At 38.3% G+C, this 23,108-nt stretch overlaps 1 protein-coding gene across 8 annotated transcripts in view; it reads right to left on the bottom strand.

Annotated features, from left to right (window-relative positions):
- The window catches only part of IP6K1 (inositol hexakisphosphate kinase 1), a 72,361-nt gene that overhangs the window by 14,990 nt on the left and 34,263 nt on the right, over nt 1–23,108 (bottom strand). For 2 of the 8 annotated variants that reach the window (XM_020998989.2, XM_078152372.1), the window contains one exon: nt 10,325–10,444. The exons of 5 other annotated variants lie outside the window; for them this stretch is intronic. The gene's annotated coding sequence lies outside the window, so the exon portion shown is untranslated. Of the gene's footprint in view, nt 1–10,324; nt 10,445–23,002; nt 23,028–23,108 lie in introns of those variants that run through there. One more of the 8 variants, XM_078152374.1, reaches the window with a different exon arrangement.

The raw sequence follows: 23,108 nt of genomic DNA, 5'->3' as shown, positions 1-23,108 counted from the left end.
AGAAGCAAAAAAGGAAGGAGAAAAGAGCTGATATACTGAGCTGTCCTACAGACTAACTAGCTAGCTAGGTGAAGGATATGAAGACTGTGGATGTGAATGTATGTGATGCTTTCATACTACAGATTGCAAATTCAGAGAGGGAAGACAGAGTAGTGAGTCTGATACACTCAAATGGATCTGTTGGAAGTTCACTTCAGTGATGCAGATCACAACTTGTCTAGGCCTACCCCTCCCTCCTGTGAGACTCTTGCCCGGGTCCTGCCACCACATTCCACACAGGAGATCTGCCCAACCTGCTGAAGGGCTTCTTCCATTTCTCCTGACATCGCAAAGGCACTAGTGTAGTTCTGGCTGTTGACACGTCATCCTTCCCCCTTACTATCTGACCAGTCTATCTTCTTTCCTTATCATACAATTCCTTGATGACATCTTTTTCTCCTGTTCTTTCAAGTTCCTCATGCTGCAGCCTGAACATACTGTTCCTGTGTTATCCTTTAAAACTTTTTGGAGCTGTTGTATTTCATGTTTTGCTGCTATATAAAAAGTAAGACCAGTGGGATACTGGTGTTTTTAAATGTGCCTTTGCTTTCATGGTAAGCTTGAGATCATGAATGGAACAATTTCAATTTCCTAGAGACATACAATCTGCTCTTCTTTTCTTGTGTAACTCTAGGTCTGACCTCTTAATCTGACCTCTTAATCTGTACTGTCTGTTGAGATACACAAAGTAACAGCTCTATAGTTGCCCATCAAAACATGTTGTAATGTCAGCAATGGCTGTCCATGTACTTGGTCTCTCCTTTATGAATGGAGAGGTGCAAACTTTTTTGAGTGATTACAGGTGTCTTGCAAGAGGCAGCTCTGCAGTGTTCTGGGGCCTGATGAAATTGGCACAACGTCAAATACATATAGGAAGAGGATGACCATTTCCTGGCTTTTCTTTTTCAGCTTGGACTCTATGGTAGATCTCTTCCATCATAATGGCAAGCACTTGTGACAACAATACATCTTGTTCTACATTTCCATATTAGAGCTAATATTTTTTAATCAGAGGGTCACTGATAGTATTATTTCTTTTGCTTCATATTTTAAAAAGAATCTACATGGTAGCATTTTGCTCTAAAAAAAAAATCAAGTGCATTTTCATCATCAAGAAACAAGCACAGTATGACCTTCTTTACATCTTTCAGTCTACTGTGAAATGGAAAAGACTTGGCCATTGTTGAATATTGCTTGTTGAATGTATACTGCTCCTCCAAATCCCTTTCTGAGGATCCCCTTGATTCATGTGTAGATATATGCCTCTTGTGAAGATTCTGTACTAATGAGATGGAAGACATACTGACTGATAGTCACTGGTGCTCTCAGTTACCTTGTAGGTTGCTCCCACAACACCCTCACAATTATTGTCAGCTCCAGCACAGATCTTCTCCATAAACACTTGGTCCAACATCTGGCTCCCCGTCCTTTCTTTGCTTTCTTTAGTACCAATTCTATCTTTCTAATAAGCACATCAATATTTCGGTCAAACACTCACAGATGAGGAAACTCTAATGCTGCAGGTGAGGGATCTATCTCTATTCACCCTACCTCTTTATCAAACAGTACTGCTCATGATTGTTCATCAGCCTTCATAAGAGTCTAAACAAAATTTTACATTCATAAAAATTTAAATTCTAACCTAATGTTGCCTTTGGCAGCCTTTTTTTTTCTATTTGGTGAGTAAATTAAGCTGTTTGTAATACAGTCCCTGCACAAAGTAGGAGCAATAAATATCTGTTTATTGACTATGGCTATTTTCTGTTGTGGCAATTAAATTGCACTGGTTAGACTTCTTTAAAAATTATTATAATCAGCATTAATGTCATTTCTGTATACCATTTTCCATTTAACTGCCAATTCCTAATTTAAATAGTTCAGGACTGAGAAAGGAGAGAGAAAAGCATAAATGGGGGAAAACAGGATGGAGAAAAAGACACAGACAGTAATCACAACTGTGAATGTGAATGGGATGAACTCTCCCATAAAACAGAAGTGGGTAGCAGAGAGGATTAAAAACCATAATCCTATAGTAAGTTCTTTATAAGAAACACCTGAAGTAGAGGAATACACACAGAGTAAAGGTAAAAGGCTGGAGCAGAACATATTATACTTTAGCTGAAGTTAAAAAAAAAGCAGGGGTAAATAGTTCAGGACTGATTATTTCAACTATATACCATCTTTTTCCCATTCCTTTTTCTTCTTGTGCTTCATTATTTCTAATCCTAGCTATGACAAATCATGGTTTGACTCTACACATACAGCTGATTCTTGGATAACTCCTACATCTATAATAATATATCTTTTCCTATCTATTAAAATACAATCTATTTTGTTTTCTGCAATGTTAGTTGGTACTCACCATGTCCAGTGTCTACCAATTCCTTAAAGTGTTCATAATATACAGTCTCAAAGCTTCAGGGTCAAATACAAGTCTGTGGCCTCTTATTTTTTCTTCCTGAACTATGCTTTTCTATTTATTTCACCCCATTCTCACCTTTCCTACCTTTCCAGTCCAAAAAAAAAAAAAACAACAACTATCAGAGTATATATTGACTTAATTTGGAAGGTCTAATTAAGTACTTCATAGAATTTCTTTAGTTCTTTTATCTTCAACAACCAATGTTAGTATATAAGAGGCAATTATTTTCATGGTAGCCTCTTTGCAAAATTTATCGTTAATACCGCAACACTCAATGACCAAACATATCAGGAAATGTTTCTTGACATCTTTGGGTAGATGGTAAAATCCATCCCATCAACACTTTTCTTTGCCTCTTCTAGGACACCTGTGAGTCATCCTTCCATTTATCTACAACTTTCTTCTCTCTTTTGATTTAGTATCTTGTTAGTCAACATCAAGATCGACATATGATTCAGTTCCTCCAGCTTTACGTCCACTTACTGGGGCAGCTAAGTGGTGCAATGGATGGGACGCCAGGGCTCAGATATTTACTAGTTATGTGACCCTGGACAAGTCACTTAACCCTGTTTTGCCTCAGTTTCCTCATCTGTAAAATGAGCTGGAGAAGGAAGTAGCAAACCACTCCAGTATCTCTGCCAAGAAAACCCCAAATGAGCTCACAAAAAGTTGGAAAGGACCGAAAACTGAACAGCAATAACAACAATGGTCATTAGAAAAGGACCTCATATTTAGAATATCAATAGTCAAATTAAATTTATAGACAGTTGAAAAATATGTGATACCCTCTGGTACCCTCTGCCAATCACTTCAAAAGCAAAAAAGGACCACAAAAGGACTGAAAGCTACTTTGGCCCAAAAATTCATCACTAAGTGGTCAGTTTTAACAGTGATATACCTTCTACTTAGGCACACTGGTCCTTGGAAAACAGATGTGCTCTATTGCCAGGGCTATCCTGGCAGCTTTCTTAGCATGATATAAACTGTCAGAACTCATGTTCATCTGTCACAGTCTTGAAACCTCCACACCTGAATGAGGCATCTGAGAACTTTAATGTGCTGAATTCAATTCAACAATTACTAAGTACTTTCCGTGTCTAGGCATGGAGTGTCCTTCACCTTTTCTGTTAACAATTTAGTTTACTTTAAAAAAAAATACATCTTAAGGATATCTTCTGTTCAAAATCATTTTAAGTCCCCATACCACATAAACCTCATCTTGTGGCAACGAATAACAATTAAGCAAAAACATCCCATCCGGTCAATAAAGCACTAGACCTGAAGTCAAGAAGACTCAAGTTCAAATCCAGCCTCAAACTAGCTGTGTGGACAAGTCATTTAATCTCTCTCAGCCTCAGTTTTTTCAACTGTAAAACGGGAATAATAACCTTGCAAGTACCTACCGAGCTCACAAAGTTATTGTGATGATCAAATGAAACAGTTGCAAAGCACTTCATACAGTACTTGGCACACAGTAGGTGCTATATAAATGTTAGCTATTTATTATTAGTATTAGTAGTCCCTTGATTAAGTCCTGAGGAAGGAGGTTTGTTTCATTCGTTGTTCTCTAGGACCTTCATTGCTTTATCTTTTTAATTACATTGATATTTTGTTTTCGTATCACTTTCATTTCTGAATACAGCCCTCCCCCTCACAGTGAGGCATCCATATAAAGGGAAAGAAAGGGAAAAAAAGCACTTCAACCAAACTAACACACCCACATCAACTGAGTCAGACTGCATGTGGAATGTTCCATACCAGGGTCCCCTCTGCTGCAACAAAGACAAGGAAAAATGTTTTCTCAACAAAGAAGGTGCTGCTACCTCACTGGCTTTTTAGCACTTCAGTTTTTCAGATTCAGTGGTCTCATTCCCGAGAGCGCTCTTTCACTTACAACGTTTTAGCCATTCTTGGTTGTTCTTTGGTCTCGCTTATTTCATTCTCAATCAGTCCATGCAAATCTTCTTTCTATATAACAGTATCCCATCATATTCACATGCCACGGGAGGCTTTTTCCTTCTTCAGTCACTCCCCACCAAGGAGCACCCATTTTGTTTCCAGTTCTTTGCTCCCACAAATAATGCTGCTATGGCTATTTCGGTCTATACTGATTGGACTTTTGCTTCTGACTGACTTCCTTGGGATTGCTTAGTCAAAAGGTATGGACCACTAAGTCACTTTTCTTGACCAATTCTAAACTGAAATCAGTTAGACTCCTTTCATAGTTCCACCTGATAATGTCATGTCTCAGAAGAACCAATAAGGGGAACTGACACTTTTGGCACTTTGGCTTAATTTTAACCAATGAAGGAGGATACAGCAGAAGCAATGGGAACTGTGGGAGAAATCCTTCATTTTAAATAGAACTTAAGAGTTCATGAGAGTGCTTATAGTCTAGAAAATAGGAAGCTTAGTTATGATCTGAAAGAGGAAATACTTATTCTACATGGTCCTAGAGGGTAAAACAAGGACTAGCAGATGGAAATTATAAGGAAGAAGCCCAATAAAACAACATAATGAGGTAAAATCAGAATTTTCAAAAAATTAGATTCAGTGACTTCAGATAGTGAATTCCTCATCACTAGAGGCTACGTAATTATTTGTCAGAAGTTATAATGGCTTCCTGCGAGGTGTAAGAGATGGAATTAAATGACCTCTTTGATCATACTCAATATTAAGATGTTATGAAAGATTAAAACACTGGGGTAGCTAGGTTTTAATTTTTCTATGTTAGCATTTACACAGCACTTTAAGATTTAAAAAGCACTTTACATATGTTATCTCATTTGATCCTTAAAACAATCTAGCTGTAAGGTAGATGCTACTATTATTTCCATTTTACCAGTTAGGAAACTAAGGCTGAGAGAGGTTAAGTGATTTGCCCCAGGGTCCTGCAGCCAGTAAGTGTCTGCAAGAGTACCTGGGGTCTTCCTGGCTTCAAATCCAACACTCAATCCATCATACCGCCTAGCTGCCTTCTAATTTAATCCTGTTATACAACTCTGGGTGATTCACTGTTCTCTGGTAAAAAGGAGCTAGAACCTCACAGATTAATGAAAATTTACAACCCAGGACTAGTCCTTTTGTAGTAAGATATTTCAAATTACCCTGTTATGGTAAAAAGATCAAGGTAGAAAAGGGTAAATTCATTTGATGTCACACAATAAAAATTTAACTATGAAATTTAACACAGTGTTTTCTATTCATTCAACTTAACTGTATTCCTCCTTAAAGGAGAATTCATAACCTTTTACAACTGGCCACAAGGAGTCATGAGTGCTCTAAATACCTGTTGTCTACTATTTTTTTTTAATGGAAGAGGGGAGGAAAGAAGAAAAGAGTACCAGTGAATAATAGGTACACACAAAGCAAATGAGTCAAGCATAAAGACAATACATTTAGAGAAATGAATCATGTACAAAATGACTTTCTCTATACATCATACTATGTGAAGAGACCTCTTCACAATCAACTCAGACTTTTTAAATGAGTTGGACACAGAGGCCTAAGGGCCATTCTGTATTTTAATCTGTTTCATAAACAGAAGAAACTCCAGCAGAGAACTTACTTGAGCACTGGCACGTATTCAGAGCAGCTGAGATTTCTTTCTTTTTCCTTTGTTACTGAATATACGTAGAAGGCATGACAGGGGCAGTTCAAGCAGCATGAAAAAGCCATCAAAAACAACGTAACAAAAATAAGGTTTCCCCACAAGTGCAAAGACTCATATCAAATGAGTCCCATCAAACCAAAGACTACTGACCAGTTAAGCAGCATACCCACAGCTTAAGAATCATTCCTCCCAATTGGCCAAAAGAATATAGTTCAGTAAAAGCACAAAGATTCTGTTTCCAAGAGTCTTTTGTAGATTATCCAAGACCCCCAATAAACCAGCAGAAAAGCAGGGATTAGAACACCCTAAAATAACTCTTCTGATTCACAACTAAAAGAACCTTCCATCACTGACAGTTTTTCCCTTTGAAATGTTATACCCCATGGCTAAAAATAAACCCTTTGCCAGGAGTAGCTATTACAAGATAAATTTTTGTGTTTTTTTTAAATAAAATTTTATTCATACCTGTTTTTATATCACCTACATTTCCCACTTACTCTCTCTACCCCTTCCCAGAAAATACAGAAAAAAGAAGGAAAAAAGTTGAGCAAAACTAAGCAATATATACATAATTACATCATATTACACACAAATATATAATAAATTCACCACGTAACTTTCCAAGCTATCCTGCTTGTCTGTGATTCCCTTCTAGCTTTCCTTCCGTTCTATTCTGTGAATTTCAGAAACATGTTTCAATGACCCTCATTTTTCTTTCCTTTCCTTTTTCAGGGACACATTATTTCTAGCTTTCCTTTTCCTATCCAAATTGAGAAAAAAGGAAAAAGCACTTGTAAGAAATATGCAAGCTTCTACATTAAGGGACCGGGGGGGGAGGGGGCTTGGAATATAATATTCCAGAGGTCAAAAGGAGATAGGATTACAACCAAGAATCACCTAGCCAGCAAAACTGTGTATAATCTTTCAGGGGACAAAATGGACATTCAGTGAAATAGAGGACTTTCAAGCACTCTTGATGAAAAGACCAGAGCTGAATAGAAAATTTAACTTTCAAATACAAGACTTAAGAGCAACATGAAGAGGTAAACAGGAAAGAGAAATAGTAAGGGACTTACTAAGGTTGAACTGTTGACATTCCTGCATGGAAAGATGATATTTGTAACTCATGAGACCTTTGTCAGTATTAGGGTAGCTGGATAGGAAAAATTATATGTATGTATATATAGACAGAGAGAGAGATAAATAGAGGGCACAGGATGAGTTGAAGATAAAGGGGTGATATCTGGAAAATAAAATTAAGGGGTGAGAGAGGATTATACCGGGAGAAGGTGAAAGGGAGAGGTAGAATGGGGTAAACTATCTCACATAAAACAGACAAGAAAAGGCTTTTACAGTGGAGGGGAAACGGGGGAAGGTGAGAGGGAAAGAGTGAATCTCATTCTCATTGGATTTGGCTTAAGAAGGGAATAACACACATGTTCATTTGGGTATGGAAATCTATCTTACCCTACAGAAAAATGTGGGGGGAGGGGACAAGAGAACCGGAGGATGATAGAGGGGAGGGTAGATTGGGGAAGGGGGTAATCAGAAGCAAATACTTCAAGGAGGGACAGGGTCAAAAGACAGAATAGAACAAATGGGAGGTGTGATAGGATTAAGGGAAATATACCTGATTTTTCAAAACATGACTACCATGGAAGTGTTCTGCATGACTACACATATATAACCTGTATTGAGTTGCTTGCCTTCTCAATGAGGGTGGGTGGGGAGGGAGGAAGGGAGAAAATCTGGAACCCAAAGTTTTAAAAACAAATGTTAAAAAATTGTTTTCAGGGGCAGCTAGGTGGCACAGTGGATAGAGCACCGGCCCTGGATTCAGGAGGACCTGAGTTTAAATTAGGCCTCAGACACATAACACTTACTAGCTGTGTGACCCTGGGCAAGTCACTTAACCCCACTGCCTAGCCAAAAAAAAATTGTTTTCACATGCAACTGGGAAATAAGATATACAGGAAATGGGATGCAGAAATCTATCCTGCCCTATAGGAAAATTGAAGAGAAAGGGGATAAGAGAAGGAGCAGGGAGACAGAAGGAAGGACAGATTAGGGGAAGGGGGTAATCAGAATGCATGCCGTCTTGGGGTGGGGAGGGACAAGGGAGAAAATTTGGAACTCAAAATCTTGTGGAAGTGAATGTTGAAAACTAAAAATAAATAAATAATTAAAAAAAAAAAAAGAAAAAGAGAAACAAGCATAGTCGGTCAAGCAAAACAAATTCCCACATTTGCTTTGTCCAAAAATGTAGGTCTGATTCTGCAACTTGAGTCCATGAACCTCTCTATTAGGAGTTTGGTAGTAAGCTTCATCATCAGACTTCTGAATTGCAGCTGGTCACTGCATCAAACAGAGATCTTAAGCCTTTCAAAGTTGTTGTCTTTGGGAATCTCTTTAAGTTCCAGTTCTTTGCTATAACAAAGAGCACTGCTATGAGTATTTTTGTACATGTGGATCCTTTTACTCCTTCTACGATCTTTTTGAGATATCAGGTTAGTCATGGTACCTCTGGGTCAATGGACATTACATAGCTAAGTGATGTTTTGGGCACAATTCCAAAGTGCTTTCCCAAATGGCCAGACCAATTCATAAGCTCAATCAATAATGCATTAATGTACCTGTTTCCTCATAATCATTCCAACAATGGTCACATCTTTTTACTGGTCACCATTCTCAACATGACTGGGTGTGAGGCAGAACCTGAGAGTGGGTTAGTGATCTCTGGAGCATTTTTTCATATCCTTGTTGATAAGTTGCATTTCTTTCCTTGAAAAGTGCCTTTGATCACTTATCTAGTGGGAAATAATTCTTGTTTTTATAAACCTGTATCATTTCTTTTTATCTTAGATATGAGACCTTTTTCAGAAAGACTTGCTACCAAGATCTTTTTCCGTTAACTATTTTCAACTTCACTCTTTGTTTATGAAATAACTTTTTAATTCTACATGATCAAAAGCGTCCATTTTATTTTCTGTGATCCTTTCTATGCCACAATCGATCATAAACACTTTCCCTAACCACAACTGCACAAGATATCTTCTTTCCTACTGTTTATGATGTGATCCTTTATATCTAACTCATGCATCCATCTGAAGCTTACCTTGGTAAAGAGTGTACCTAACTTCTGCAGGACTGCTTCCAGGTTTTCCAGCTATTTTTGCTCAACAGTGAGCCCTTTGGATTATTATCATTTAAGAGGACTTGATTGCTTTGCCGTTGTTGTTCTTTCCATTTACACTGCCACAGTCAGCGTGGTATGTTATTTTCTTGGCTCTAGTTACTTCGCTTTCTGTCTATTCACACAAACCTTCCCATGCCTCTCTGTATTCAGCATGTTCGTTTCCTTACAGCACTTAGTGATATTTCACTACATTCATGTATCACAATTTGTAGATACCCACTTGATCTGCTATTTCTTCTTTGTCACTACAAAAAGCATTGCTAGAAATGTTGGTGTATATGGGACTCTTCATTTTCTCACTGATTGGGATATCGATCTAATAGTGGAATCCCTGGGTCAAACCATATAAACAACTGTGGAATAGCTTCTTAAAAGTATTGTTTAGCATCACTAATGTGAAAATATATTTAATAGGAATGTATATGTATAGCCTATATCAGATTGTGTGCCATCTTGGGAAGGAAGGGGGAGATAAATTTTAAAATTCAAAAGCATATGGAAGTGATTGTTGATAAATCAAAATAAATTAATTTTTTAAAAAGTTGTTTAGACGCAAGGTTTTTTTTTCCTCATTCTACTTAATACATGCCTAAAAATGTTTTACAGCATACCAACGGCAGGGGAAGAATGGGAGAAGAAATTCATCACAAATTGGCTTCTTGAAATTATAGGTGAAAACAAATATAATCAGATTGGAGTCAATTCAATAAACAAAGTTTTTGAGTATCTAATTATTGAAATGGGGTAAAATTTGATGTTTTTAGGCAAATTCAGAATAGAGAACATCTAGTCCTAAAGAGTGGACTCCAGCAAAATTAAGGAATACATGGGTACATCAAAAGTTGAATGTAATTTCGTTTTTATTTAAAGTCAACAATATTGTGTGTACCACTATTCTTTAGGAGGGAATTGTGCTCAGGTCCATGCCAAGACTGAAACCAAGGGGAGGAAATGCCACAGCAAAAATGCCCTCCACTGAGCCACTTTTCAGGAGCCACCTACTCTATGAGAGTTTTGGAAAAGAAGAGAATCAGGGAAGAACTGCATCCCAGACCTGAACTGAATCAGCCGTACAGCAATGAAGGAAAGTTAGCAACTATGTCACGAGCTCCCAAAGTAGTTTCAAGAAACTCCCAGGATCTTCCTGATGTGTGGATGCTTTTTAAGATTCTCTCTGTGAAGAAGGAAGCAGAGCATACACATGGTTGGCCCAGCGCATTTTAGGAATGGCTCCAACTACAGACACATTACACTCACTCACCCATCCCATGAACTCCACATTCCCATTACACTAGCCCACTTGCTGGCTGTGATCTGTACCAATCACCCCTCTCCCAGCTCTGTGCCTTTGCACATACTACCGCCCCAAGCCTATAATGCCCTCCCTTCTTCATCTCTGTCTCTCAGATCCCTGGCTTTCTTCAAAGCTCAGCAAAGATGTATTTACAAAGATGTATTCCCTAAAAATCAGAATTGACCAAGTGTAAGCTAATGACTCCACAAGAAAAAGTCACAAGAATGAAAAAAAGAAAGAAAGAAAGAAAGAAACCGTGAAATATCTCTTTGGAAAAACAACGGCCCTGGAAAACAGAACCAGGAAAGATGGCTGAAGAATTATTGGACTACCTGAAAGTCATGATCAAAAAAGAGTCTAATCTCCTCAGAGCTCTGTTCAGAAATAAACATTTCAAATAGGAAGGAGGAGAGCTTTATACCACTTGGGAAAACAACTGGAAGGAGATTCAATCTAGTGCAATCTATATATCACACCCTCTGCTATAAGAATAGTTTAGGAAGCTTCTCCCACCCCTCCTTCAAATCTCCACTGAGAGATAGCTAGAAATGATATAGACTATTATGTTTCCAAAAATTTCATTTTACATGTATCTTAGACGTAGCGTGTATCCACATGTTCCAAATCACTGAAAAGAAACAATTATATCAAGTGTTTCCTTTTACAGTTAATCATTTGTGTTTTTAAATAATAAAAATTGTGCATGCCCTTCAAAAAAAAAAAAGCCTAGAAATCATCTTTCAAGAAATTACCAAGGAAAAACTGCCCTGATATCCTAGAACCAGAGGATAAAATAGAAATTGAAAGAATTCACTGATCACCTCCTCAATGAGATTCCAAAATGAAATTCCCAGGAATATTATAGCCAAATTCCAGAGTTCCCAGATCAAGAAGAAACTACTGAAAGCAGCCAGAAAGGAATAATTCAACAGTTATGCTAACACAAGATAGCAGCTTCTACATTAAAAGATAGGAGGGCTTGAAAGGTGATACTCCAGAAGGCAAAGAACTAGGATTACAACCAAGAATCACCTACCCAACAAAACTGAGCACAACCCTTCATGGGAAAAAAATTAACACTTAATGAAATCAAGGACTTTAAAACATTCCTGATGAAAAGACCAGAGCTGAATAGAAAACTTGACTTTCAAATACAAGACTCAAGAGAAGCATAAAAAAAGGTAAAAATGAAAAAGAAACCATAAGGCATTAAATAAAGTTAAACTATTTGCCTTCTGACATGAGAAGATGATACTTCTAAATCCTATGAACTTTGTCTTTAAGCTGACTATGATGGAATGATAGAAAAAAAATTAAGGGGTGAGAAAGAGGGATGCACTGGCAGAAAGAGGAAGAGAGAGGTAGAACAGGGTAAATTATCTCCCATAAATGAGGCAAAAAGGAGCTTTTGCACTGGAGAAGACATGGGGGGGGGGGCGAGATGCACCATGTTTGAATCTTACTCTCATTACAAATGGCTCAAAGAGGGAATGACATACACACTCGGCATAGAAATCTATCTTACCCTACAAGGAAACGGGAAGGGAGGGAAAATTATAAGGGGGAGAAAATTAGAAGGGAGGGAACTGATAGGAAAGCAGGGGGGGAGGTGGTGGTCAGAAGCAAAACACTTGAGGAGGACGGAGGACAGTGAGGAGGAAGATGAAGAGGAAGAGAAGAAACAGAGGGAAAATAAAAGACAAAAACTTTCTGGGGAAAACTGGAAAACAATTTGGCAAAAACTAGGTGTAAACCAACATCTCACACCATATTCCAAGATAAGATCAAAATAGATAAATGATTTACACATAAAGAATGATATCATAAGCAAATTAACCGGAGCACAGAAGAGTTTACCAGCCAGATCTATGGATAAGGGAATCAGATATAAAATGGATAATAATTGATTACATTAAATTAAAAAGATTGTACACAAACAAACCAATGCAGTCAAGATTAGAAAGGAAAGTAGAAAATTGAGGGAAAAACTTTACAGCAAGTTTCTCTGATGAAGACCTCGTTTCTCAAATATACAGAGAACTGAGTCAAATTTATAAGAACATAAGTCATTCCCCAATTCATAAATGGTCAAATAATATGAATAGGCAGTTTTCAAATCAAGAAATCAAAAGTTATCTGTAGTCATATGAAAAAATGCTCTAAATCACTGTTGATTAGAGAAATGCAAATTAAAACAACTCTGAGGTACCACCCTATCATATTAGCTAATATAACAGAAAAGGAAAATGATAAATGTTGGAGGGGATGTGGAAAAATTAGGACACTAATGCACTACTGGTAGAGCTGTGAACTGATCCAACCATTCTGGAGAGCAATTTGGAACTATGTCCAAATGATAATCAAACTGGGCATATCCTTTGACCCAGCAATACCACTAGTAGGTCTGTATCGCAGAGATTTTAAAAAAAAAAAGGAAAAGGACGTATATGTACAAAAATAAAGTTTATGATGGCAAAGAACGGGAAATTGAGAAGATAACCATCAACTGGGGAATGTATGAACAAGCTGTGGTATATGATTGTGATGGAATATTACTGTGCTATAAGAAATGACAAACTTTCAGAGAAACCTAGAAAAACAGACATAAACTGATATAAAGTGAATTGAGCAGAACCAGAAGAACCTCGTACACAGTAACAGCAACACTGTAAGGTTGATCAACTATGAAAGACTTAGCTATTCTCAGCAATACAAGATCCAAGACAATTCTGAAGGACTTAATGATGAAAAATACCATCTACCTCCAGAGAAACAACTGATGGAGTCTGAATGCAGACTGAAGCATTTTTAAACTTTATTTTTCTTGTGGTTTTTTTTGGCCTGTGTTTTCTTTTATAATATGACTAATATGGAAATACGTTTTGCATGACTGTAACACCTGTATCAAATTGCTTGCCTTCTCAATGGAGGGGAGGGGAGGATGGAAGGGAGAGAATTTGGAACTCAAAATTTAAAAAAAAAATACATTAAAGATTGTTTTTACATGTAACTGAAAATAAAATTAAATATTTTTTTAAAAATAAATACAGCTGGGTAAGTAAACAGGAACCAAAGTTTTTTGGCTTTTAAATATCGGTCTGATGAATTTGTATTTCATCTAGAGGTCACTGTCACTGAAAATGTTCTACCTACCTATGCATTAGGAAAAAACCCTAAAGAGAAACTGAAAATTAGGGGGAGAGAGAGGTATATGATCAAAGGGGCAGAAATCAAAGGCACAAGCAGAGGGAATAGGTGTGCAAAAGGACAGGAGCCACTATATCCTTTCTAGTTGAAGCAAATGAGCAAAAGAAAGTGGGATAATGCTGAGGTGATATGAAAGGTGAACCTGGGTAGAAGGGGGAATTTTTTGACTGATGACCTCGATTTTCCAACTGAATTATGAAGTGAGTCCTCTGCTGAGAGGAAGATATTCATCAATAGGTGGCTTCCCCAACAGAATGTATGTAGGCTCCTTGACAGCAGGAATTTTGTCTTTGGCTCTCGCGTCTAGCACAGAGCAGGCATTTAGTAATTACTTACTTTACTGATAAAGAAGACAAGGCTTGTAACGACCACTGTGAAGAGATGGGATTCTGACTCTCAAAGAAGAGAAAAAAAGAGGCAGAAGTAAAGGCCCAACATCTTAGGTAACACATACATAGTGAACTGAGTCAAAATTTGTATGGCTTTACTCCAGAAACATTCAGCAGCACACAGACAGGGGCAGAGAAGGCAGAAAATGGGATAAGTGCTGGGGAAAGAACAACTAGACAAAAGATTCAAAGGCTGAGCCAGTTGAACTGGTTAAATATGAAGACAGGCGAATGCAGAGAAGACAATAGCTGGGGAGACATTGTGGTTGTCAAGCATCTGAAGGGCTGTCAACACGAAAAAAGGAGTTGTGCTTGGTCCCAAAGTGGAGAATGCAAAGAAGCAAATTTAGGCACTTTAAGGGAAGCTTCCTGTCAGCAATTCAGAAGCAGAATGGGCTCACTCAGAGGCAGTGGGCTTCCTTCTCCCTGCAAGTCTGCACGCAAAGGCTGGATGATTATTTGTCAAAGATCTCATATAAAGGATTTCTATTCAGGTAAGCATCTAGATCTGAAATTCTGTAATTCTAAGTAGTATGACCAGATAGATAACATTAAAATAATTATTTTAGGGGCTGCAGAAAGTATGGATTAGAGAAAGGAACCTCTTTTTTTTTGCTTACAATCATGTAAGCAAAATCGAATAAGCAATCAATAGTTTTTATGGAATTGCCAAGGCAATTATTATCAATTGTGGTATGGCACAGTACATAACTAGAGTATTATAAAATATCTGAAGTATTATGAAATTCTTAAAATGAAATTTAAGTTTCTTTAATTAATTAAAGAAATATATACCACATGACAATACTGTCCTAGAGGAAAGGACAATATTAGAAAACCAAGCATAAAATAATGCAGGAACTCCAAAAAGGTTGGTAATTTCAGTCCTATGGAATACTTTCTTTTCCTCTGTTTTCCTCATATGTAGCTAGAGCAGCCTTGAAGTTAAAAGGGTTCAGAAAGATAATTTCAGAATTCCCATTTGTCTGGCCTTGCTGGAGGTTGTCATCTACAAGTCCTTACATGAATTAATAAACTGTTACTCATTTATAAGCTGCTTTAACTTCCCTCCTCCTTCATCTTGTTTTACAGGTTTGCTCTTGCAAGCCCCCTGCAGATGAATTCCTCAACACAGACCAAAAGCCAGAGTAGGAAGAGTATTTGGTTCCTAGCAATGCTAGGACATGCCTTTTTCTGAGTGTCCTAATAAAAGACAGCAACAAAGGGATCCTTGGATCACAAAACCTAAGGCCTGAGTCAATAGAGCTGGAAGCTACTAAGAAGAGCCTTCTCCTTTACTCTGAGTGGTTCTAAAACGTGGCAATCCACACTAATGAGTCATTTCCAAAGGTAAAGTACCCACCAACCCCCCGAAGTAGGTCCTAGAAGGGACTCACTAGAGGTCAGCAAAGAAGTGTTATAAAGGGTGCTTGGTTTTCAAAGGTGGCTACACAGGTTACCTTTACAAACTTACTTTGACTTCTGGGTCTGTTTTGTTGCTTGGAAAATACGACAATTGGACTAAAACGGCAACTACTGAAAGGCAGCTAGATAATGCAGTTCATGAAAGTGCTGGGTTTAAATCTTGCGTGTCACCTGACCTTTCTCAGTTTAGTTTCCCCATCTGTAAAATGAGGGTAATAACAGCACCTAACTCACAGGATTGTTGTGAGAACAAATGAGATAACATATGTAAAACACTTTGCCAACCTTAAAGAGCTACATAAATGCTATTTTTAAAAATTCCTTTACAGTAGACACTATCAAGCTATCATCCTTTCTCTCCTCTTTTTTCAGCCAAATTCCCTGAAAAAAGTCTTTAGACTATTGTCTCCACTTCTTGCTCACTCCTAAACCCTCTGCAATTGGGCTTCTGATTTCATCACTCAAATGAAAATGCTCTCTCCAAACTTACCAAAGATCTCTTAATTGCTAGATATGATGGTCCTTCCTCAGTCATCATTCTTGTCTTATCTGTTGCATGTAACACTGCTGACCACCCTCTTTTCCTGGCTATTCTCTCCTGGATTCTCTTCCTGTCTTCTCAGTCTTCCTGCTGGCTGGCTCATCATCCAGATCACCCCCACTGTAGTCCTGAGTCCTTTTCTTCCCTCCTCCTCCATTCTGTCCTGGTAACCTCCTTAGCTCCCATGGGTTTCACTACCATCCTTATGCAGACAACTCAATTATATGTTCAGCATGAGCCCCTCATTCATCTGTCAAATTGATCTCCCTGAAGTACAAGTCTGACCATGTCATTCTCTTATTCAATCTACTCCATGGCCCCTCATGACCTCTATGATCAATTATAAAACCCTGGGGCTTCTAAAGTCCCCTCCTACCTTTCCAGTCTTCTTACATGTCATATCCCACTTCCCCATGTACTCTGCAATCCAATGACACGGGCTGCCTCTTTGCTCTCTCAAACAAAACCCCCTTTTCTGCAGTCTCTGTCCTCCATGTCTGCAATTCTTCCCCCCCCCCCCTTAACTCTGCTTCCTAGATTCAGGCCTTAGCTAGAGCCTCACTTCAGCAGAGGCCCTCCTGATCCTCCTTAGTATCACGGCCTTCCCTCTCAGATTGACTGCTATTTATCCTGTGTAAATCTTGTTTGTACAGAGCTGTTTGTAGGTCATCCTCCCGGTTAGACTGTGAGTTGCCTGACAGTAGCAACTGTTTTCATTTTCTGTTATTTCCTAAGTACTCAGCACAGTTCCTGTGCCACAATAGGCACTTAATAAATACTTGCTGACTACTAAGAAAGACCAACGTCCAGAGCACCACAGATGTCTACTGATCACTGCTGGTTCAATAGCTATTTTTTTTTGTGGGTTTAAAAAAATTTTTTTTTCAACCAAAGTCTGCTTTCTCTTCCCACCCTGACCCCCAAATTCCTGCACTGGCTATGTCCAAAAACAGAAAATCTCAATCTTCACTCTAAGTCCGTCCCCTCTCTGTCACAAGGTGAGTAGGATGTTTTATCATGAGTCCTCTATAATCATGGTCACTCACTGCATTAATCAGAGTTCTGGAGTCTTTCAAAATTGTTTTGTTTTTACAATACTGCTGGGGGCAGCTAGGTGACACAGTGGCTAGTGCCAGGTCTGGAGTCAGGAAGACCTGAGTTCAAATCCAGCCTCAAACAGTTACTAGCTGAGTGATCCTGGGCAAATCACTTGACCTCCCTTTGCTTCATCTGTCTCCTCATCTGTAAAAATGGGGATGATAATAGTACCCACCTCTTCGGGCTGTTGTGAAGTTCAAATGAGATAATAACTGGACGTAGCAAGTGCTATATAAATGTTAGCTATCATTATTATTATTAAAATTATTCTCTTGGGGCAGCTAGGTAGCACAATGGATAGAGCACCCTGGAGTCGGGAGGACCTGAATTCAAATCTCACCTCAGACACAGCATTTACTAGCTGTGTGACCGCAGGCAAGTCACGTAACCCCAGTGCTTGGCCAAAAACAAAAAAACAAAAAAATTATTCTCTTGGTTCTGCTCATATTACTCTTCATCGATTCAAACAAGTCTTCCCTGCTTTCTCTGAAACCATATCCCCTTTGTCATTTCTTACAGCACCATAGTATTCCAAGATGTTCATATGCCACAACTTATTAAGTCATTCCCCCTGAAAGGCATCTCCTCCATTTCTAATTCTTTGCCCCCACAAAAGAGCTGCTTCACATATTTTTTCCTCTTTCTTTGATCTCTTTGGGGTACCTAGTAGTAGTCATGCTGGGTCAGAAGGTTTATACGGTTTAATAGCTTTCTGGGCGCAATTACAAATTGCTCCCCAGAATGGCTGGAAGAACCAAGATGAAAACAGGGATGATGCTTTTCAAACTCACTCTTAGCAGAGCTCTTGCACAAGTTGCTTAAGTTTTCCCAAAAGAGAGTAAACTAAAGTTCTTAGTTCATGGTAATAGTCCCTAACTTCACTACAAGAATTTGGCAATAGTTCATTTGTAATCTCTGAAGCATCTCACTACTAATGAAGCAAATTTATAATAAGATTTGGCAACAGAAGGAAATCTACCACAGTCAAACTGGATATTCACTCTGTCATGGATGAGAACAATTAATTCCCTTTCCTAGAAATGGTCCCACTGTAGTCTGAACAGTAGCAAAACCTGAAGACCTTAAAAGGAACTCACACCAAAATATAATTTATTCTCATGGACTCAGCATGCTGTAGAATCATTACAAATCAGCACTTGCTTTTGGTAAACCCCTCTGAAATAAATTCACTGTCATCACTTAATCTCATTTCCCGTAGTGTGACTAATCTCCACAGATTTTGCAAAATATGATGCATAAACAACTTCTGACCTCATTTTAAGCAGCTCACTGGGCAAAATTGGAAATCTGCTAGCCCTGAAAGACCAGACTCTTTTCTTAGACTGTTTTCAGCCGCAACCACCATCAAAAAAAAAAATAAGTGAGATAGTAGTATTAGCTACTACTTCCCCTTCCAAAATCCAATCACTGCTTCACCAACTAGCTTTGTATAACTATAGCACCTAACATCCAGTTAGTGTTTAACAATTACTTTTTCATGGAATTTGAGAGTTGGAAGGAACCTCAGTAGTCATTTAAATCCAACCCATCCAATTAAAGATGCCCTAGTACAAAGTAACCAAAATATGATCATTCAACTTCTACCTTGAAAGACCTTAAAAGGGGGACAGGCTAGGTGGCCCAGTGGAGAGAACACCAGCCCCAGAGTCAGGAAGACCTGAATTCAAATCCAGCCTCATATACTTACTAGCTGTATGACCCTGGCAAGTCGCTTAACCCCAACTGCCTCCAAAATAAAATAAAATAAATAAATGAATGAATGAATGAATGAATGAATAAAAAAGGAAAGAGAATCCACCAGGTCTCCAAACACCGTTTTTCAAGATGTTTTAATCCCATATTAGCCTCCTAGAAACATCTACCCAATGCTCCTCATGCTCTCTGAAACCTAACAGAAGGAATCAATATTATTTGTAATTCTGACAAGTGTGCTATATCTCTAAGTCACTGAAAACTGCCATGTTGACAGTTCACCATTAACAGCTACTTTTGGTTCAGTCATCCAATCAGTTCTGAGTCCACCCGAACATATTATAGTCTAGTACATATCTCTGCATCTTCACCACAAGATCAGCATAAGATACTACATCAGAAGTTTTACTGAAATCCAGGCAAACTATTTCCATAGCATTCCCTTCATCTACTAGTTTAATAATCCTATCACAAACAGAAATCAGGCTAGGCTGGCACGACCTACTCTTGATAAGCTTCCCTTTTTCAGATGTTCCCCATCTATCTCTTTAGTAATCCATTACACATTTTCACAGAATCAACATTAAGCTCACTACCTCCATTAAAATGCAGATTCCGTTGTTTTCCCTTTTATGAAAATCAGAATATTTGCCCTTCTCCAATCTTCTCCGTCTGGCTTTCTCATTTTCCATGCTCTTTGAAATATCGCTGATAATGGGCTCATACGACAATCACAGGGTTCTTTCATTAAACTTAAGGATGTACCTAACCTGAATCAAGGGTCTTGAACTCACTAAGAGCAGCCAGGGGTTCTCTTACTATCTCCTTTTTTATCTTAAGTTAACTGTCTACTATTTGTATCCTGTTATTTCCAGTACCAAAGTCACTCTCCTTGGCACTGAAAAAGAAGCGAAATAAGAACTGAATTGCTCTCAGTTGTCAGTTATTATCATCCCATCTTCAACAAGCAAAGGTCCTAGCCTTTCTTTGATCCTCCTTTTTTCTCCAAATATAAAGGGGGAAAAAACCCCTAGCCTTTTTCTTGTCCTTTGCTTCCCCTGCCAGGTTCAACTCATTCTGAGCTTTAGAATTCTAGACACTGTTTTTATAGGGCTGGGCCATGCTCTTATATTCATCCTCTTATCTGTCCTTGTCATCTTTTGTACTTTTAAAAAATCTAAGCCTATTACTAAATTCTTTTGGCCTCCACATTGGCTTCTTCAGACAAATCCATTTTTTTCTCCTCAAGGAAACTTTCCCTCTGTATCTATAGAATTTATTTTTAAACATTTCCTGGTGACTTATTCTGCAGCATTTTAATCCGTGAAATCCTATTTTTTCCTCTGAACCCTCTGAAATCTGCTCCCAAAATCTATGTTCAGATTTCCTTTCCTCTATCAGAAACGCCAGCATTTACCCTCCAGGTTCCCATCATTTCCACCTCAGCAGCCACTTCTTCCCTGTTAATGAGAATCCTGTGTGGAAGACAATTCCTCTTTGTAGCAGCCTCCCCTCTTCCAAAGGCTTAAACTGCCACTAAGATAATTCTACCAGTAATTAGCTTCTTTGCTTTTGGAAGAAATAGAAAACTCTAGCAGATATCTACAGAACTGAAGGCTTTCATCACTACTGTATTCTGCCTCAGTGCCAGGCTGGTGATATGTCCCTCAAACTCTTCAGCTAGCTTCTCTTTTGGTCCAGGTAGTTTGGATTTTCACATGATGTCTATGAGCATTTAGTAAGCGCTAACTATGCACCAATTATTGTGCTGTACTTCAGTGACTATGTTGTATAAAGCTGAATGGTCACTAGATAAGTCCCAGATCTTCCCATGAGACAGACTTCAGAGATGTTCAAGTATTGGGGAAATGCTATTCCTGTAAGATTGCTCTTTCACAGATCATAGAAGCCAATACTTGATAATCTCCAAATCAAAATAACAGAGAGTAAAAAGATAGAGCAGATGACCTGCTGATACTCTTCTGAGGTACTGTTACTTCTATACCTGTGAATGTCACAAGGACTGCATGCTCCAACAAATAGGGTTTTACAATCTGTCAATTCATGCTTCAAAGTGAAGAAAAGGCATGTCAGAAGACAACTGCATTTTACCAACACTGTCCTAAAAGGAATCCAAGTCTATTAATATAAATCCATTAGGATTTGCTAACTCTTCTTCTTCAAAACGTCTTGGCTTTATTGCTAAATACAGCCCAGGAAAAGGAATGCTTTCTTGCCTTAACCAATTCCTTAAGCCCATGAACTCCACTGCAATTTCTTGTTTTCTGACCTGATAATATCTTTGCTATGTAGCCAAATGACCTCAGAGAAACACCTGAAGAGTAGATTCCAAAAGGGCACAGCTTTTCCTTCACCCAGTGGGGCAGCAGGAAAGGAGAGGGAAGCTTAAAGTCTGCCAACAGATCACGAATAGGGTAAAGGTTGGAACCATTTCTCCAACCGCTTCCAAATTAAACAAGGAGCTAGAAACAACAAAAGGTCACTCAGTTACCTATGTCTTATTGCTTTTGTGCAAGAGAATGTCTTGATGAAAGGTAACATGTTCACACGGTCTTCAGAAGGCGGCTGCTGAAATTGACATCGGAACACAAGCTAATAAGGAATACTTCCTGAGCACTAAGAATGGAATAGAAAGCACCATTCCATTTTGAGAGACTTTGGAAGACATGTAAAGGACACAGCTGAGTGAGATAATTACGACAGAGGTGCATCTACAGGAGAAAATGGATGAGATTTCTTACTTATTAGCAACTGGGTGAACTTGGCTGCGATGCTCTCTCTGGGCTTCAATTTTTCACTCTGTTAAGTGAGGAGGTTGAACTAGATATGCATTAAGATCCTTTTCTAGCACCAAGTCCTACTGATCCTGTCAATTCCTGTGCTGGAGAGGAGGCTAAATATGATTCTACAATCCCTGTCAGTATCAAGACTATGTTCCATTCAGCTCTACTCCACGTGGGATACACGAGAAGTCCAGGACACAATCTCTACCCTCAAGGAGCTTTGTTGTGTTGTCCAGTCACTTCAGTCATGTCTGACTCTTTGTGAACCCTTTTTGGGGTTCTCTTGGCAAAGATACTGGAGTGGTTTGCCATTTCCTTCTCCAGCTCATTTTACAGATGAGGAAACTCATCAAGTGTCAGAGGTTGGATCTGAACTCAGGTTTTCCTAACTCCAAACCCTCACGCTATACACTGCACCACTTAGCTGCCAACAATCAAGAAGCTTACAATTCGGTTAAGAAGACAAGATTTTCACAGCACTAACAACTAGTGAATAATTCAGCTATATTACAGTGTTAAATTATAAAATATGAGCTGTAAATAGAGAAGCAATGCAGTGCAGTATATAGATAGTTAACTTCAAAACTTGGAAGTTTTGGGTTCAAACGCCACTGTTACGTACTAGCTGGGTGACCCTGTCTAAAGTCACAACTTCTCAGTGTCCACTACCAATAATCTTTGATTGTTTTAATCATGTTATCTATCAGTAAAAGTTCTGAGTACATTTTTATAAATAACACATTTATATTTTTTTAAATTTGTGTACATGTTATCATATTTTATATATATATATATATATATATATATATATACACACACACACACATCTATATAAAATCATGTACTTTTTTTTTACATTTCTAAAATATTCTTTATTAAGACAGGTTTAATTCGCAGCAGCTATAAAAATCACATACAGCAACAACTGACTAATAAAGTCACACAACAACTCAGCTTGGCCAAATTCGAAAAAGACAGAGAATACAAGCACTGCTTATCATCAAATGTGACAAAAAGACTAGAAGTTTGGTCCTTTCTCCGGCATGACTTGCTTTCAGAGTGCTGGGTTTCTGAATGGTAATTTGGAAGGTAATTGGCATCTGACATTGTTCAGAATGGAAAGAAAAACGTCAGTGATAGATGAAGTCCTTACTTTTAAATGTTCCTTTTTTAAAAATATGCATGTATTAATATATTATGGGAATTATAAAACACAAAAACACATTTTAAAAGAATGTGATAAAGATAGTATTTTATTCACCTATACAAAAGTTTTTGCCAAGGGCCAGGAGACTGTATTGCAGCCAGTGGAAACAGGGTGCCTGGACCAGGAGGAAAAGGGCCAGGTCTGGGACTGTAAGGTGAAT

The sequence above is a fragment of the Phascolarctos cinereus genome, unplaced genomic scaffold, assembly GCF_003287225.1.
Source record: "Phascolarctos cinereus isolate Bilbo 61053 unplaced genomic scaffold, phaCin_HiC Scaffold_4;HRSCAF=312, whole genome shotgun sequence".
In the NCBI taxonomy this organism is placed as follows: domain Eukaryota; kingdom Metazoa; phylum Chordata; class Mammalia; order Diprotodontia; family Phascolarctidae; genus Phascolarctos; species Phascolarctos cinereus.
The sequence above is the reverse complement of the archived record's forward strand: the minus strand, read 5'-3'. Positions and strand labels throughout refer to the sequence as shown.